Source organism: Camellia sinensis, chromosome 2, assembly GCF_055761805.1.
Source record: "Camellia sinensis isolate YWXY chromosome 2, ASM5576180v1, whole genome shotgun sequence".
Taxonomy (NCBI): domain Eukaryota; kingdom Viridiplantae; phylum Streptophyta; class Magnoliopsida; order Ericales; family Theaceae; genus Camellia; species Camellia sinensis.
The window spans coordinates 144,374,020-144,393,541 of NC_138962.1; the positions used below are offsets into that span (position 1 = coordinate 144,374,020).

General features: G+C 38.9%; 1 pseudogene; it reads right to left on the reverse strand.

The window, feature by feature from the left end:
* Nucleotides 1–1,555: 1,555 nt before the first annotated feature.
* Nucleotides 1,556–19,522, reverse strand: part of LOC145819125 (F-box/WD-40 repeat-containing protein At3g52030-like) — a 237,481-nt pseudogene continuing 219,514 nt past the window's right edge.

Genomic DNA, 19,522 nt, shown 5'->3' on the forward strand with positions numbered 1-19,522 from the left:
GATGCAACACTATTTGTTCAGCGAATCTATTCTAGAGCAAGGTGTTGTCCATGGGGGTGTTTGGCAACTTTTTTCTAGTGTGAGTTTGTTGTTCAGGTGTTTGCATAGAAGTTGGCCCTTAGGTATTGTCTTTGGATGTGTTTCGGCCATAGTTTTCGGTCCAGGGAGTTTTCCAGCCATGGAGCAGTCAGCTATGGAGTTTTTCAGCCATGGAACGTTCTTGGTCGGATCAGCGGAGCGTACGTAATGCTTTCTGATGCTATGGTATAGAGTTGTCAGGTGTGGGTCTTGGAATTGATTGGTGTGGGCTGTTGAAAAGATTTTAGTTTGGGTGGTGTGGGCATTGGGAGTGCAGCAGCATAGGTGAATAAAATATTTGGGTTGAATAGTAGAGTGTGGCTTGTTGAAAAGAGGAGTGCAGCAGCTTGGGTGTTGAAAAAGAAAATTTTAGTTTGTTGAAAAAAGGAATGTAGGAGCAGCTTCGGTGTTTTGGTTTTGGTTTTTGGTTTTGGGTTGTGTGGGTTGATTTTGTGGAGATTTTTGTATTTTATTTTTTAGTTAAGTCCTTCTTAACTTTTTTTGTTTAAAAAAAAAAATTCGTGAGGCCAATGGGTTGGTTGTATGGATGCGAGTAACAGTAGTAGGGGTAATTTGTACTTTTTGAATCTCTCTTGATACATGTCATCTTCTTGTACCTTTAATTTCATACTGTTAATGAAATTTTTCTTTGCTGATCAAAAAAATAACCCTTTTGAAGATGGTCTAGAACGAGTCTACTGGGGCTGAAAATGAAATATTTTTATAATTGAATGGGTCAAAATGTATAGATCCGTACATGAGAAAAATAAAGTAACATTAGCTAATAGTTGAAGGGGTCTTCGTATGAAATAACCTTGACACTCAACGATTCAATTCACTACCAAAAACAATTGAAGCAATATAACAACAAATAGAAGCAGCTGCCCTGTCGGGAAATGACTGAAGCACGTCTTCATTTGCTATTTTGATCAAGAATGAATGCTCAGCCCAAGAGGAGAGCTTTTCAAATCGAACTAATTTCTCCATGGCCGATAACTGGTGAATAAATACAGGTTCCAGGCTACACAACTGTTAGCAACAATCAAAATATGAAATAATGCCTCAAAAGGAAAGTAGTTTGTATTCCAACCAAAGAGATCCAATGCAAAAAACAATTGAGTCAATTGATGGAATGAAATAGAAAGACATTTAGTCACTTACCATGAATTGTGACAAAAGCTATATAAACAATTCATTCTTGAAGAAATCACCAAGCTACACCTCCCTCTAATGCCTTGAAGGCAAGATGAATAATCTGAAATTTATTGATCTAGTGTTGAAAAGATCATAATACATAGATAAGAGTACAACACACATAAATATGAAATACATCAAACTAATTGGAAAACTAACAATCACTTTTGATATTGTGGGAAACCATCATGCTTCTACAATGTCTGAGCCTATTTTTTTTATACCCATATTTTGTTCAACACTTCAAAGATCAAAATATCTGCTTTAGAAAAGAAACATTCAATTATCTATTGAATTTTCATATTCTGATATATTTTTCGTTGTGTGTTGTGACGACCTTTTGCGTTCCAACAGCCAAGCATCTTACAAAAGGTTGAGAAGTTCTAGGAATGAGATCAATGCGAGTGTCTTCTAAGATCCTTCTTGCTTTCTTTACTTGGACGACTCCATATGAATCTCTTGAGGAGTTTGATATGCTGCTGCTGCTTTCATTCATAATGCACCTTGAAAAAACCTCACTTGAGTCCTGCTCCAAGAATGGTAACACACCATCTATTCCACCCACAACTAATGTTGATTTGTCACTTCGCAAGTGATGCATAGAATATATAACATTTGGACTCACTCGGGTATTCCATAAAGTCCTCATTGTCCTGCAAGATAACAGAATAAGATCATATACGCCCTAGATTATGATTAGGTCTTCCAAAATAAAATCACAAAAGAACTTCCAAGCAAAAAAAAATGCCATCAATTTTTGTCTTAGATTTTCTAAAATCAACCTACATTTGATTTTCTATAGCACTGGCGCCTTTGTGTTCTTTTGTGTCCCACCATGGTTCACAATCAACCAATCAGTAGCAAATAATTCTACTGATTTAAGTCTTTGTAGTTCTACTAAAAATTTATTCACAAACCCATGGTATATATGTGTTAACCAGATAATTAAAAGTACAAAAGGTAGCCCATCGCATTTTGTGGTTGACTCAACCAATCACAAGCCGGTAGATTTACTGGTTTTAATTTTTGAATTCTACAAATAGTTGATTCAATAGGCTTAAATATGACAAGGTAAAATATAGCTAATGATAAGTAACTTTTGCCTTCCTGTTTATTTTTATGACAATAAATCCTGAAAGTACAACTACATCAACAAAAAGCTCCTCAAATGTCTCACTTTCCATACAACTTTTATTTCTCTTTGCTCGTCTTTCTTTCAATGTGCCGCTTACAAACTCCCAAAGAGCCACACACCGCAACTCTCTCTCTCTCTCTCTCTCTGAGCCAGGATTCAAATTAAATAATTATTAAAACGAATAAATCACTTAATAGATAAGCTATGAAATAAAGAGAACAATCTAAATGTATTCTAGCAACTTGAACTTCAATGATGCACCATAATATGTGTTGGTTATTAGTAAGAAGGGTATTATCGTAATCTTTTACATAAGAATAAATACTAAAAGAACACACTACAAGAAAATACACTTTTGGCGACTAAAAAACTAGTCGCCAAAAGTATTGATTTTAGTTGCCGAAACACTTTGCCGACTAAATAATTTGGTCGCTGGCTTTGTCGGGGATACATAGTCGTCGAAGGAATTAGCAACTAAAATACATTTAGTCGTCAAAAGTAGTACAAAATACCGACTAACGTTTTAGTAGGCAAAAATAATAGGTATTAGCGACGAAAAGAGTCTTAGTCGCTGATAACTGACATTAGCGACTAACATGTTAGTCGCCCAAACGGTTCATTAATTCCTTTAACTCACATATTTAGCTACTAAAGTTTTCATCGCCAAAAATTAAAATATCTACGACGACGACATTATTAGTCGCCAATAGTGCAACTTCAGCTACTACATGTTTAGTCGGCCATGATTCTTTTATTATGTTTTGGCGACTAAAACGTTATTCGCCAAAATATGTTGGATTTTAGCTATTAAACAGTTAGTCGCCATAACTGTTTTCGAGTTGTTTTGGCTACTAAATATTTAGTCGCCAAAAGTCTTTTGAGTTTTAGCTATTAAACATTTAGTCGCCATAACTGTTTTTGAGTTGTTTTGGCTACTAAATATTTAGTCGCCAAAAGTCGTTTGAGTTTTAGCTACTAAACATTTAGTCACCATAACTGTTTTTGATTCGTTTTGGCTACTAAATATTTAGTCGCCAAAACATTTAGTCACCATAACTCTTATTGGCCTTTCAAAGGGACATATCATTCTTGCATGCATTGATTGAGTTTCAGTGGGTTTTTGGTCATATTTTGGCATGGCATACTTCTATTTTTGGTTGGTTTGGTGACCTCTCATGTGCTTCATATAGTTATAGTGCAAATCATGGTTTACTAGCTTGTTTTGCGTGATGTTTTGGACGCCTTTCCTAGCATCTTTTGGCCATGCCTTAAACTGATTTGTGCATGTTTTGGACTGCCTTAGCTCTATTTTTGGGTCTCATGGTCGAATGATGTTTGTTTTGCATGCCTGTGGTTCAATATCCATGCTAAACTTTGAGTTTTGAGGTCCATCGCATGCATATACTGAGGTGTTTTCATGTTTTGGGGCCATTGCACATCATATTTCAGAGCTTATATGTATGCCATATTTCCATGATTTCCACTCTTTAAGTGCATTAGAGAGTCGGGCTTGTATGCCTCATTTACCGACCATTGCATGGGCTTCATTTGAATGCATTCCGGGCCATCATTTTAGACCAATTTCCCACTGTCTTAGACCTGCCTAGGGTCGTTTTGGGGTTGGTTTTTCCATTTGTGCATTGCTTTGTGTACCTCTAGTGTAACACACTTCACTAGTTTCGGTATTCGGGCCATTTAGCATGCATCGTATGAAGTGTTTGCATGATTCGGGACCATTGTGTATCATATTTCAGAGCTGGATCATGTGCCATTCTATGCCATATTTCATCCTTTGCCATGCTTTGTTAGAGTTGCATGTTGTGCCTTAGGATTGGTCCTTTGCATCCGTGCATGTTTGTATGTATTTCGGTTGTCTCATTTTCATCATATGGCCACTGATTTGGGTGTGGCTAAGGTCCACTCATGTTGGTTTAAGTCCATCTTGCATTGTGTATGCCATTTAGTTCACGTTGTTGCATGATTTGATCATTGCATTGTGTATGCCTTGTTCGTTTCGTTGTGTTTGTTAGTCTTCATATGGATTGTGTATGCCATATAGAATCATCTTGCATTGAGTATGCCATTGATTATTTCATAGTATTGTGTATGCTAGTAGCATGTTTGCATGTCATCCCTTGCATGTTTGCGTTATTCAGTGGCATTTGCATCTAGGTTGCATGTTAGAGTTGCATTCATGCATGTCATGCATATTGCATTGTGTTTGGAGTCGAGTTTAGTCCAAACACGGGAAACGAGGGATGTTTCGTACTCCAAGTGATGAATCATGCCTCAATTCTCGGTCGCCGACACTCTTGACTATCCATGATAGAGTCGTTGGCTTTAGTTGCTCATATGTGCATTCATGTCCCATTGAGTCGTGCAATTCGACTCCTCGGCCATTATGCATCGAGATGCGTGATTGATGGCATGAAGATCGAGGACTACACTCCCTAGAGCTTGTGTAATGATATGGAGAGTGGTCATGCATACATTTGTTGAAAATACAATGCATTTTCTCTCTCTTTCCTTTGTTGCAGAAAAACCAGAAACCAAAGGTGGAAACTGGTCGGCCGACTAGATTTTCTGGCAGGCCGACCACCCTCTTTGGTCTCCACCACAAAGGGTGGTCGGCAGGTGGTCTCCCATGCTAATAACTGGTCGGTGGCCTTCCCAAGGTGGAGTTTCAGCCTTCTAGAGCTTTGTGCAAGTTTCTGAGATCAATTGCAAACAAGGATGAGGCGAGGCATCACGATGGAATTTACCAACAAGGCGACTCGAGCATATATACACCTTTCATCATTCGGAACAGAGCTGAGGCGGTCCATTTAGCTTGCATGCTAATTTATTTGCTTTTCTAGTTAATTTGTTGATTAATTAGGGTTTTGTAATATTTAATTAGCTAGAGTAATTAATTATTTATTCGGACTGTATTATTTATTCGGACCCTCCGAGCGAGGGGACAATTGTAATAAGTGTGCATGTGTGTGATGTATGTCTTCCAACCCCACGTCTTTCTCCCTTTTATTTACCAGCTTATGATGGTTAGATTAGGGCATGTTTCAATTAGCATACTTATGCTTGCATGTTTGCATCATTCATCTGTATTGCATGCACCGGACTCGGTGCATCATACTAACTGCATTGTATTTCAATTCCGAGTTGAATACGTGTATCAGTTGTTGCATTTCATATGCCATTTTAGAATAGCCGAGCCTATCTTAGTTGCATCTTTGCATGTGTTGCATTAGCCATCTTAACATGAACTAGGATCATGCATTGATACTGTTTTGGCTTGGAGTACTCGGTAAGTACTTATGCTTTAGCATCCTTGCATGTGTGTGAGTGACTGCCATGATAGCATACTTACCATGAGGCTATGTGCTTATGTGATATAACTGCCTGAATGCCTGTGGGTGAAGGTTGGATTATCTAAATTGGAATAACGCATTGACTGTGAGTTTTAAGCCCACTTGAGAGTGGCAAATCATCTTGTTTTCTAAGCCCACCTGAGGGTGGCAAATTCGCATTTTTAGCCTACTTGCGAGTAGTAAACCATTTTCAAAACAAACATGAGGTGTTTTGTTCCAATTCAGGCGATCCAGTCTATACTTGTATGCTGTGCGCATCACGTAGTAAATCTAGGCTAATAACCGGAATAAGAGCACATATGTTTTCAAAACTCGATATCATGGTTAGTAGAGGCCGATCTTTGATCGGGCGAGCGGGGGTGCTCACGAAGTGACCTTCCCCAATCATACCCAAGTTCCCAAGCCGAGGCAACTTTGGTGATGATGGACACGTGGCCTTAGGCAAACGAGTCAGGGTTTCCTAAATTCTCCAAAATAAAATATTTAGGTGGCGACTCTGTATCTGACAAAGCAGTCCATGTTTGGCACTTTTTAAAAAAAAAATCTGTTTTCAAAAACGATTTGCCGGATTTGGACTCTTTGATGATTCATCGGTCTTGCATTGCACTCTGCGAGATTAGATATAGGACCATGACATTTGAATCCTGAACTGTAGTGAGCCTATATGAACAAAACGGGATTCCCTCCCGGGGCGTTCGGGGACGTCTACAGCTACCAATTGATTTGTCACCAAAAGCGTCATTTTATATTATTGTTTTGTTTGTTTCATTTTACTAAATTTTGTCTGAACCTGTGTACCTGTAATACGTATACAACCTATCTATATTATCACCTATTCCGTAATGCATGTTTCACTTAGAACCATGAAACAAAAATGAACACCTGCTATATATATTCCAACTACAAATAATAATGTAAACTTATGTACGAACCAACTATATATATTCTAATTACAAATAATAACGTCATACATTCCAAATACGTTACCAAAACAATGTCCTGTATACATAACATTTTTACTATACTATGCATTGTAATGACCATTTGACAAGGTACAAATTACTATGGTAATATGTACCACGACAAAAGGTAATCTATATTAATTAATACTAGAGCCATTAATACAAGCTCCAAAAATACTATGTACCCCACTAGAAATTATATGTACGATGCATCCAAATTCCAGGGTTCATTGATGCTATACCACCAGAGCAATTAATAAAAGCTCCAAAAATACTTTGTACCCTGCCAAAAATTATATGTTTGATGCATCCACTGTCCACACAAAAAGTATAGGACGATAAAAAACTTCCCAACTTTGCATAGGTGTGAATTATCTTCCGGGCAAAAAAACAGAAGATCTACATGTCAATGCCAAAAGCCATCTACACGACAAAAATTACACCCATTAGTTCCATTGTAAACAAAAAGTTATAGCCATCTACAAAACACAAATTGCAAGGATGCCAATTGTAATTGAAATTGAATGTATATATAGTTTGAATTTAGGAATTTCAATATAGTTTCTTTACACGTTAAATTGTATTTAAAGTGCAAAGAAATTTCCAAGCCAACCCCAAGTCAAGTTTAGTCTAATGTGTAAACATATATATATTTTATTCATAACTGTACATATATAGAGATGCTTATAGAACATATACATATTTGTATGCTTTAATATATAAGCTTTAATATATATGTATAAGCTTTATGCGTTTTTCACGCCAACTCCCAACGTACACGTGCTAATTACGTCCCGTCTGTCCCCACAGGTCGTATTTGACACGAGGAAGCTACCTGTGCCATCAATACAGTGGTTCGGGGGCTCCTCTCAATTTTCGGCCCTCGAAAGCCTTTTTTCGGCTAGTTCATGGCGTTTTCACGCCAACTCCCAACGTACATGTGCTAATTACGTCCCGTTTGTCCCCACAAGTCCTATTTCACACGAGGAAGCTACCCGTGCCATCCCCGCAGTGGTTCGGGGCTGCTCTCAATTTTTGGCCCTCGAAGGCCTTTTTTCGGCTAAGTTTATGACGTTTTTCACGCCAACTCCCAACGTACACCCGCTAATTACGTCCCGTTTATCCCCACAGGTCCTATTTGACATGAGGAAGCTACTCGTGCCATCCCCGCAGTGCTTTGGGGGCTGCTCTCAATTTTTGGCCCTCAAACGCCTTTTTTGGGCTAAGTTTATGGTGTTTTTCATGCCAACTCCCAACGTACACGCGCTAATTACGTCCCGTCTGTCCCCACAAGTCCTATTTGACACAAGGAAGCTACCCGTGCCATCCCCGCAGTGGTTCGCAGGCTGCTTTTAATTTTCAGCCCTCGAAGGCCTTTTTTCGATTAAGTTTATGGCATTTTTCACGCCAACTCCCAACGTACACGTGCTAATTACGTCTCGTCTGTCCCCACAATTCCTATTTAACACGAGGAAGCTACCCGTGCCATCCCCGCAGTGCTTCGGGGGCTGCTCCCAATTTTCGGCGCTCGAAGGCCTTTTTTCGGCTAAGTTTATGACGTTTTTCACGCCAACTCCCAACGTACACGTGCTAATTACATCCAGTCTATCCCTAGAAGTCCTATTTGACACGAGGAAGCTATTCGTGCCATCCCCGCACTGCTTCGGGGGTTGCTCTCAATTTTTAGCCCTCGAAGGCCTTCTTTCAGCTAAGTTTATGGCGAAGTTTATGGCGTTTTTCACGCCAACTCCCAACATACACATGCTAATTACATCCCGTCAGTCCCCATAAGTCCTGTTTGACACGAGGAAGCTACTCGTGCCATCCCCGCAGTGGTTCAGGGGCTGCTCCCAATTTTCGGCCCTCGAAGGCCTTTTTTCGGCTAAGTTTATGACTTTTTCACGCCAACTCTCGATGTACACGTGATAATTACATCCCGTTTGTCCCCACAGGTCCTATTTGACACGAGGAAGGTACTCATGCCATCCCCGCAGTGCTTCGGGGGTTGCTCTCAATTTTCGGCCCTCGAAGGCCTTTTTTCGGCTAAGTTTATGGCATTTTTCACGCCAACTCCCAACGTACACGTGCTAATTACGTCTTGTCTATCCCCATAAGTCCTATTTGACACGAGGAAGCTACCCATGCCATCCCCACAATGGTTCGAGGGCTGCTTTCAATTTTCGGCCCTCAAAGGCCTTTTTTCGATTAAGTTTATGACGTTTTTCACGCCAACTCCCAACACACACGTGCTAATTAGGTCCCGTCTATCCCCACAGGTCCTATGTGACATGATGAAGCTACCTGTGCCATCTTTACAGTGGTTCGGGGGCTGCTCTCAATTTTTGGCCTTCGAAGGCCTTTTTTCGGCTAAGTTTATGGCATTTTTCACGCCAACTCCCAACGTATACGTGCTAATTATGTCCCGTCTATCCCCACAAGTCCTATTTGACAAGACGAAGCTACCCGTGCCATCCTTGCAGTGGTTCATGCGCTGCTTTCAATTTTCGGCCCTCGAAGGCCTTTTTTCGATTAAGTTTATGCCGTTTTTCACGCCAACTCCCAATGTACACGTGCTAATTACGTCTCGTCCGTCCCTACAGGTCCTATTTGACATGACGAAGCTACCCGTGCCATCCCTACGGTGGTTCAGGGACTGCTGTCAATTTTCGACCCTCGAAGGCCTTTTTTGGGTTAAGTTCATGGCGCTTTTCATGCCAACGCCCAACGTACACGTGCTAATTACATCCCGTCTGTCCCCACAGGTCCTATTTTGCACGAGGAAGCTACCTGTGCCATCCCCGCAGTGCTTCGGGGGGTGCTTTCAATTTTCGCCCCTCGAAGGCCTTTTTTCGGCTATGTTTATGGCGTTTTTCACGCCAACTCTTAACGTACACGTGCTAATTACGTCCCGTCTGTCCCCACAGGTCCTATTTCACACGAGGAAGCTACTCGTGCTATCAATACACTGGTTCGGGGGTTGATCTCTATTTTCGGCCCTCAAAGGCCTTTTTTCGGCTAAGTTTATGGCGTTTTTAGCTGAATTACATCATTTGTATAATGCTTTAGCTGAATTATTATGTTTGCCTTTTTATCAGTGCATTAAGGTATGAACTCTTCATCAACTCAATTTGCCACTTCAGGAATGATTGGTTTATATGAGCCAATCCACCACCTGGTTAGCATGTGGGAGAACACATTTAATTGATTTTAGCCTGAACACAGGCGCATCTGCAATTGTACAGGTGGATGCAAGTGTAGGCAACAAGGTGAGGATTCATGGATTTTTCTCCCTTAGTTTAATGAAATTTGGTTGTTTATTCCTATGGCTATATTGTAACCGATTTCCTCGATTTGATTCTCTAGTCTGAATATACTTCTTATGAGTCAATAAGCTCTTGGAAAACAACAAAGAACCAAAGAAAATGTCTGATAAGGTGATTAGAATGCATGGCACACTCCTTCACCTTTCTCTCATAGAATCTCTTTCTCCTAAGTTGTAAGAAGTATGGAACAAGGGGGATTGGAGATAAAGAGAATGAAAGAGAAAGATGCACTATGCTTGTTGATTAACACATGCTTCTTGATTAAATGGTGGTGGAGGTTTGGTGTATAGAAAGATGCACTATGGAGAAGAATTATTTGCAGCAATTATATATTGGATGTGGGTAGTTGGCATTGTGTCCATTGCAAACCAGAATAATATCCTACTAAGGTTATAATTGTCAAATAAGAGTTGGGGATGGCCATAGAATAAAATTCTTGTCTGACAGATGGTGTGTTAGCAAGAGCCTGAAAGAAGAGTTTTCTATTCTATATAGATTGGTTGTGGATAAAGAAGTGTCCTTCAACTCAATGTCAGTGATGAAATAACGTGCAGGTGATTAGGAGTTTCAGTTTAGAAGATAGCTTATGATTGGGAAAATGTGGAGGTTTTAAAGATCAAAACTTTGTTTACATCAGCTCCTGTAACTAGGCCAAATCAGGTTGATAATCTGTTGTGGGCAGCCTCAAGCACAAGTGTTCATCCAAGCACAAGTGTTCATCCCAGCACGTTCCGGCCCACAACTCTTAACCAGTAAATTGGTATAGGTAAAGTTTATTCCCTCAGAGTGTAGTTCTTAGGTTGCTTAGTTTGGAAGAGAAGATTGAAGACAATTGAGTTTCTCCAAAAATAATACAAGCGAATAACCATATCAAAAAGGATCAACCTAAGAGTCTCAATATACAAATTAAAAACTCAAAAAACTGCTTTTGAAAAATCCAAACCAAATATTAATTTTCTTTTACACATTATTCAGTTCAAATTAGTGTTGGTTTTATTTGTATAGATTTATTATTAAGAAACTTAATATCACATATTCATTCTTCACAGTTACAGTTTTGAAATCAAAGCTCCTTTGTACTAGTTATATTGTACTAAATCAAAATTCATTTCAATTTCTCTTGGTTTCTTCAATTAGTCTTAAATCTGAAATGACATTCAATTGGACTTGGTTACCTTATGGAAATCAAATTACGGTCCTTTGTGTAATGTATCAAAGCACAAGGTCGGTTGCTGCAATGTCTACTCACATTATGCCTCAAAACCTATTCGAAGCACATCACAAAAAAATATTTGCATACCAACTTTAGAAAACAATTCTATGTCAATATGATCCATATTTTTTTGTAGAAGTTGCAGTACCTTGTCAAGAAAATTCTGTTTACCGAATAGTAGGATGACCATCTGAACCTTGCAACAGGGTTGTGAGCCGTGACACCACGTCGTTCAGATGATTGAGTTGTACTTGTTGTACCTCCCGTGCTTTTTTTTCTTTATCGACTTATTTGATCAGCTGCTCTCTTTCCCTCATAATTTCCTCCCGATCTCTTTGGTGCTCCTCTTTCTCCTTCAATAGCTCCTCCCGATCTCTTTGGCGCTCCTCTTTTTCCTTTAACAACTCCTCGTGATCACTTTGACGCTGCTCACGAAGAACCTCCAGTTTCGCTCTCATTGACTCCATATGTTTATCACGTGCTCGTGCTGCACTAGAAGCTGAGGAAGAGGGTTGTGGGCCTGTTCCACACACGCAAGTAATTTTTTTTTTTCCCGAGCACTTGCCTTGATATTTCTTCGTGGGTCAATGGCAACCCCGCATCGGTGGCTGCCACTTGTAGATTCACCATGTCATCCTGTAATGGTAAAAAAACAATAAAGTCAAGATGGGAGAAGGAATTTAAAACAACTTTATTAATTGATATGCATCACATTTGGTTTCAACATTCAATACTCACATGTAGCTCACCACATTTGGGGTCAATCCAATCTCCCGTCTTCTTGGACTTGTGTGCTTTCTTATAAAATTCAGGGAAATCTATATCTCCATCCTCATTTGCCTGTTACGTTAGGAAAAATTCCATTGACGAATTAGCACATGGTAATATTCAAAATCAAGAAGAATCAAGCATCCATTACATTACTAAATTAACTTCTCACCATAAGCGACATTGCTATAGGAAATGATCGCGATCCACTTGTATGATTATAGGGGAGCATACCCCTATTTGCTTTACTAGTCGTAAAGCATTTCTACAAAAATAGGAAAAAAAAAAAAAAACTCACATCAATAAGTTTCAGTGAAGAAGTTTGACATATATTAGTGAAGAAGTTTTACATATTAACACATAAATTAATTTCAATAATGGGGTTTCTAATTAATTTGTTACCAAGTGAGATTCGTCTTTCCAAGCAACATCAATCAGATATTTCAAGTCCTCCAAGCTCACTCCACTAGGCGGATGAGTATAGGGGTCATCAACACCCTTTTCCTGAAGTTCGAGGAACTCTTGCTTTAGATTATACCTCCAATCCTTGTATAGCAAATATGCCTTCCTATTGAGGATCTGTTGAGCTTGCTCATCATTATCAAAATCATCGCCGATAACAAACTTGTCCTACAAACATAGTAAGAGAATAGTAGAACAATTAATTTAACCAATTACAAATTACATAATAAAGACATTATGGCAAGATGAATCTCATACTAGCACTGCTTGGACGACCGCATCTTTGGTACTTTGATCAATTTTTATCCATGACTTCACGCTCTGAAGAGGGCACAACCATCTAATTTGAAGGCCCAACTCATTCGTCGCTAGGGTGGCATTCCCTCTTGTGATTGTGTTCAACACCTGATTGACATAGACGTGTAATTTCTCCCATTTTTTCCTAGCAATTTTTTTTGCACGCCTTTGCCTAATGTAGGTCCTCGAACACAAGTTGACCTCGTTTGCCCTAGTACAAAAGGGGAAGGTAGTCAAAATTACAAACATTACTAATGGACTACAAAAAAAAAATGCTGCTTCCTGGTCCTATTATTTTTTTTGCTGCCTACTGTTGCTGCCAGCTACCGTTTGGCTGCATAAAATCTTGGTAAATTATGCTACAACTTGGATAAAGTCTTGGTAAATTATGCATAAAGTCTTGGTAAATTGTTATGCCTATTGTTGCTGCCAACTTGGAAGGTTGTGTACCTAATATTTTATTTGTTGTGTAAGTGTCCTTGTTATGTGTAAAGTAATGTTTAGTTTTTTTTTTTCTTTGTTTTTATTTGTCTTTATGGGGTTTTCATTGCCTTACTTGATGACTTATGCACCCCCCCCCAAAAAAAAACCAAATTTTTTTTAAACAACTAAATAGTATGCTCTTACCCACTCCACCTGGCTGCGTCTCCTCCACCACAGTTTGTGTATCATCTGGTGGTTGCGGCTCATTAGAGAACGTCATCGGGGTGCCAATCTCCTGCGCACATGCTTCAGATGTTGATAGTATGTTGCCACTTGTTGCTCTCTTCCGTCGCCCCATCTTGATTCCCGAAACCATTGTGCCCACATTACGTAACAAACGTACATGAGTAATAAACATCGCATACATTAGTAGTGTAATTGCTGCAATAATGACACAACAATGTCTACCCAATAATAAATTGCTCGTTAAGCAATGGTAACTAATAAACTAAGAGAACATGATGATGATACAACAACAAACTTCTCAATTGTCCATTGTTCATTTAATACACTCATTACCCCAACAAATTTTGGAATTATTATTAACAACAAAATAATGATCAAATATCAATAGCACTATTCAGTCGACAAAACAACACCCTAACTCCGCCAACTGTCATCCTTATGCACAAGCTGTTCATTTTCTACAAATCAAATAACAATATAAAATGATAGACTATATGCTAAGGATATCTGAAATATACTATATACTTCACAGAACAGTGGCTTAATGTAATTGAAAACCGAATTCCAACTTGTTGAACTCATTCAGAGATGATCCCGTGTCCCTTAATACCTACTCATCAGTCTCGTGAAGGAATCTTATTCAACTGTGCTTTACTTGCTAATGTTAATGGAATAATTATTTTGCAGGATTTCTCTATGTAAGGGGATTTGACTAGTAACAACGGCACCTCGACCTCTCATTGCCAGGCTGCACTTTCTTGTGAGCAAGGTGACCATCACAAAAAATGAAGACAAATGAAACAAGGTGGCCATAGGATACATTGAAGAGTACCAATTTAAGGTGCCAGCCAGTTCTATTAATATATGGAGAAATATCCACCGTAAAGCATGGAAACAGATCATAGACTAGCATATTGTTGTACATTCAGTTGTTGCTCTTCTAACATGAGATGCATTCACATGTAATTCAATTTAGGTGGCAGAAAAGAATAAAAATTAAATCAAGTTATTTGAGGAGATCCCTGACAAGTAGGCTTTAGTCTTGTATAGTACGATTGTTTCAATTCAATGCTCAAACAGTGTCGTTGTTCAAAGACTAGCCAATGTCAAAAAAGAAAGAAAACGAGAAGAATAAGTAGAAGAACGTGGTCGGCTTCCAATTTTCGGCCCAAAAATTCTCAAATCAAAAGCAATCTTTCAAAGCTAGAGTATATATATATTTGGTGCAATGGTAACACAAAGCGTGAAGCAAACAATATGCAAAAAGATTTGCTACGATAAAGTATGCATATGCCACCAGAAACAAAAAGGATCATCCAGTAAATGAATGATATAGTTCCACATCTCCATAAAAATTTTATAGAAAACATTAAATTCAAAAGGGCATCAAAGTCAAAACAAACAGATACCAAAAGGGGAAAACTGATAAAAAAAATCCCGAAAAATCTGTTAAGCATTGGCTCACACTAAATTGCTCCCTAAAATAGCTCGAGTATAGAGAAAGAAGGTTTAGAAGATGCGGACTGGTTTCCCCATGGTACTCTTCAGGTGCAAGCACCTCACCTGATTTCCAATCAACAACAAAATGTCATTAAGATAATTTAACATTGAAAAATAAGAATCCAAACCCCCTAACAAAACACAGCAAAAGAGATTAGGATGAAAATTGCAATGAAGTTGTCAAGAGGTATTCGGCAGTGGTGTGTTCGACTTCTACACCGAAAACAGGAGTCCTTCAAAAGAGCCATGAAGAAATGCATAAAGCTTTATAAACTCGCCTTAACAATCATGGTCATCATAGCCATTTTAGGAACATGCTGCACTCTTTTCCTCCACAATTTTAACACACTATTATGGTGTGTGGCATATATATATTTCGATTCAATTTCAACACATTAATCTAGTTTGTGTTTATTGTATTAATTATTTTGATAAGCAATTTCACCACATTATTCTGTTATAATGCAGCTCTTCTTAAAGTCCTAAAGCTATGCTTGTGTGTAGCAGCTGAAATTTGAAAACATCGCAAATACACTAGTCAATTCAACAACCTAATTTCCTACAAAGGTAACTGTTCGATGATGCATAAGGGCAACCAATAATAGTAATATTTTTTTTATAAGTATTCTGTAAGAATCGAAATCAATAAAATGATTAAGATGGAAACGCCTAATAGAAAAGTAACAGCAGTGCCAGATTTGCTGCACAGCCCCTAGTAACAGTTGACTGCAATACTTCATGAATTCATGGCAACTTCATAGTTTAGTTGTGTAAAGAGAGAAAAATCACATTTTGCCAGGTCTTCTTCAACAATGAAACCAGAAAATTAACACTCATTTGCACATTTTGAAAAATATGCTTCTCTTCTATACTGAGGTTGCCAATAGCAACTCCCATGCAGAGAACCTTCTTCAGTTGAAATTTGACTGTCGCTTTAGTCTCAAATGCTAATTAGACTCGACAGATTCTTGATGAGTGACAAGGGTAGGAAACTTCCCTGCATTGGAAGAAATGGAACTAGTCAGATACGATCAATGGTAACTAACAAACTGACACATTCCACTCCAACCGTTGAGAATAAAAAGGATACAACTGCCTAATAAATGTAACTAGTCCCATATATAAAAATCATTTCCAGTGCAACTCCAACAAAGAGATGGAATGCACAGCACTAGTAGAATAATGAAGAACGAAAAAAAAAAAAAATTCAACTCTATAATCAGCCTGAAAAATATTTCAACTCTATAAATTACATAATCTTACAAATTTGTGGTACTACAGAACTTGGTGCCACTAATAGGCACCATTAAAATGAAATAAATAAATACGAAAGTTATATGAAGCAGAGAACAAATAAATAAATCCGAAAACTAAATTACATAATCTTACAAAATTGAGCATTAGTGACCAATTGGCCAAGAATAACAACCAAATCGATTAACAACCAAACAGCAGTACACAGCACAACAAAACAAGGCCTCACCAGAGCAGCATGAATACATTTAATCGACCAAGACAACATCCCAACTCAGCCAACCAACCATCCTACCATTAGCTGGCACCTAAGCATAGCAATGAAGCACTAAGCAGCCAAAGTGGACAAGTCATCACCCGAACTATCCAAGTCAGCAAACAGAGACAGTGCTGATTTGCAAATCTGCACAGACTGTGGGAAAAGCAGCCAAACAGCATAGCTGTCCGAATGGAAAATCTGAACTGAGTGTGAATTTGATTTTTAATTTGCTACCAAAGTTCATACAAATCGTAGAGGAAATTAAAATTACAAGGTTCAAATTACATGAAATTCAAGAGTAGGCATGAAATTCAAATTACAATTTCATCAATATTTTTAATTGCCCCATGACATCAACAAAACAAGCCGAACAAAGAAACAAACTGAGTTAAAACTCTAGGTCCGTATCTATATCAAAATCACTTTCCATCTCATCTTCTTCGTCATCACCCGAGATTGTTAGTTCATCATCTTCATCGCAGATGAAAGCATCAACCATAACATAGAAAACTTGTTGAACTTGGCTTGGGAACACAAACGAGTCATCTTTATACCATCGACTTCTTACGTCAACAGTTGTCACATGTGGTTCAACACGCAAAGTTCGACTACTACTAGTGTTATACCATTCATATTGGAACAAAACAACCCGATGTCCAAACAAATATGTCAGTTCCCACACTTTACAAAGGTAGCCGTAGAACTTTATCAACTGGCCTTGGTGGTCGCCTTCCACTACCAACCCACTATTTTGACATTTACGACAGTTATCACGATCAATAGTATGGAATCGGACGCCATTACAAATGCATCCCGAATATGTATTCACTAAGGCATTAGGTCCATTGGCTAATGACCACATCTCATCGGTTGCTTCGGGTGAGTTTTCATTTCGCAATTGGTTCATCTACACAAGAAAGTATGTCATGTCAATTCAAACTTAGAATAATTCAACGTTATCTCCACACTTTACAGTAACACGTTACATAATCTTACGCGATTTTTGAACCATTTAGGGAATTCTTTGCATTGTCGCATTGCAATGTTGCATGAACTTCCATATTTTTGTTGCAACACGAGCTTGTGTTCCCTAGTTAATACAATGTAAGTCATAAGTAATTGGAATAATGAAGACTTTAAAAAATAAAAATCATGTAGAAAAGGTATGTTGCATATATGATGAAGAAGCATACTCTAGATATTCGTCCACTTCCAAACTATTGTGTGGAACAAACCAATGAGCCAATTCACGGTCAGCTACGGACACATCAATTGCCCTTGGGAGTTGACCAAAAGGACGAAGATTTTGAGTGAAAATCGCCAACCCCGGGCCATTGTCAACCCCATCGTAGTTCCTTTCTTCCCCGTTAAACACCGTTTCAACTCTATGCAAATACATTGAACAAAACATCGTACACTCTTTCGATATGTGGGCCTCCGCAATGGATCCTTCTGGACGAGCTTTATTGCCCACAAATCCTTTAAGAAGTCCGAGCATCCTACACGTAAACATCAGTGTGATCGTTAGTATGTTCATATTGAACTATAATTACAAGAAAAAAGATCTGACTCGTTGTTATACCTCTCAATAGGATACATCCATCGATATTGGACAGGCCCTCCAAGCCTAGCCTCATAAGGCAAATGAATTTCCAAGTAGAGCATCACATTGAAAAAAGCAGGAGGAAAAATCTTTTCAAGCTTACAAAGTATAAGTACGATTTGTTCTTGCATTTTCTCCAAATCAGTCACCCTCAATGTCTTTGAGCACAACTGTTTAAAAAAAGTTCCAAACTCAAACAATGTGGTCCCAATCTCGGTAGGAAGGTATCCTCGCATCCCAATGGGAATAAGTCGTTGTAGAAGGACATGACAGTCATGACTCTTGAGGCCAACTAACTTACCACCATTCGCGGTGACACAATTGGATACATTGGCCGCCTAGCCATCAGGATACTTAATTGATTTCAAGAAATCAGAAAACCCTATTCGTTCTGCCGGGGACAATGTGTACAATGCCGGAGGCTTCTGGAAAGAGCCATTCGCATGCCTTATTAAGTGTAACTCCTTTCGTATTCGCATGTCCTCCAGATCCAAACGTGCTTTGTCGGTGTCCTTGTTCTTGCCATCAATGCTCAATAGTGTCCCAAGCAGATTGTCACATATATTCTTCTCTATGTGCATGACATCAAGGTTATGTCGAAGCTTAAGTGTTTTCCAATAGGGCAGGTCGAACAAAATGCTTCCTTTTGTCTAGTTTGGAGTTGGATTTTCAGTCCGTTGTCTTTTTTGGTTGGTTGGATGCTTTCCATACGGCTTGTACGTCCCCAAATTAATTTGTTCCAGTATTTGTTCTCCCAATAACTCCACAGGTTTGGACCGATTCTCAATTTCACCGTTAAATAGCTTACTTCTACGCCAATTATGATTCTTAGGTAAGTACCGCCGAGCACCCATATACCCTATCTTATTTCGCAAGCTCTGAGATGATGCATCCATGTTACAATTAGGGCAGGCCAGGTAACCTTTTGTACTCCAACCAGACAAGGAACCATATGTAGGGAAATCGTTGATGGTCCACATGACTGCTGCATGCATTGTAAATATTTGGCTATTTGAGGCATCATATGTTTGGACACCATGCTCCCACAGATTAGTTAACTCTTCTACTAATGGTTGCAAGTAAACATCGATGTCCCTTCCAGGTGCGGATCGTCCGGGAATAAGCAACGACATAATGACAAATGAATCTTCCATACACTTCCATGGGGATAGATTGCAAGGCATTAAGATTATGGGCCACATGCTATACGATGTACTCATATGTCCGAATGGATTGAAACCATTCGTGGCAAGCCCTAGCTGTACATTCTGAGGATCCGTAGAGAACGTAGGATGCAGCCTATCAAAGTCCTTCCATGCCTCACCATCAGTTGGATGTCACAATACTCCATTATCCACACGCTTATCTTTGTGCCATCTCGTGTATGCAACTATTTTTTTCGACATGTATAATCTCTTCAACCTCGGTGTCAAAGGA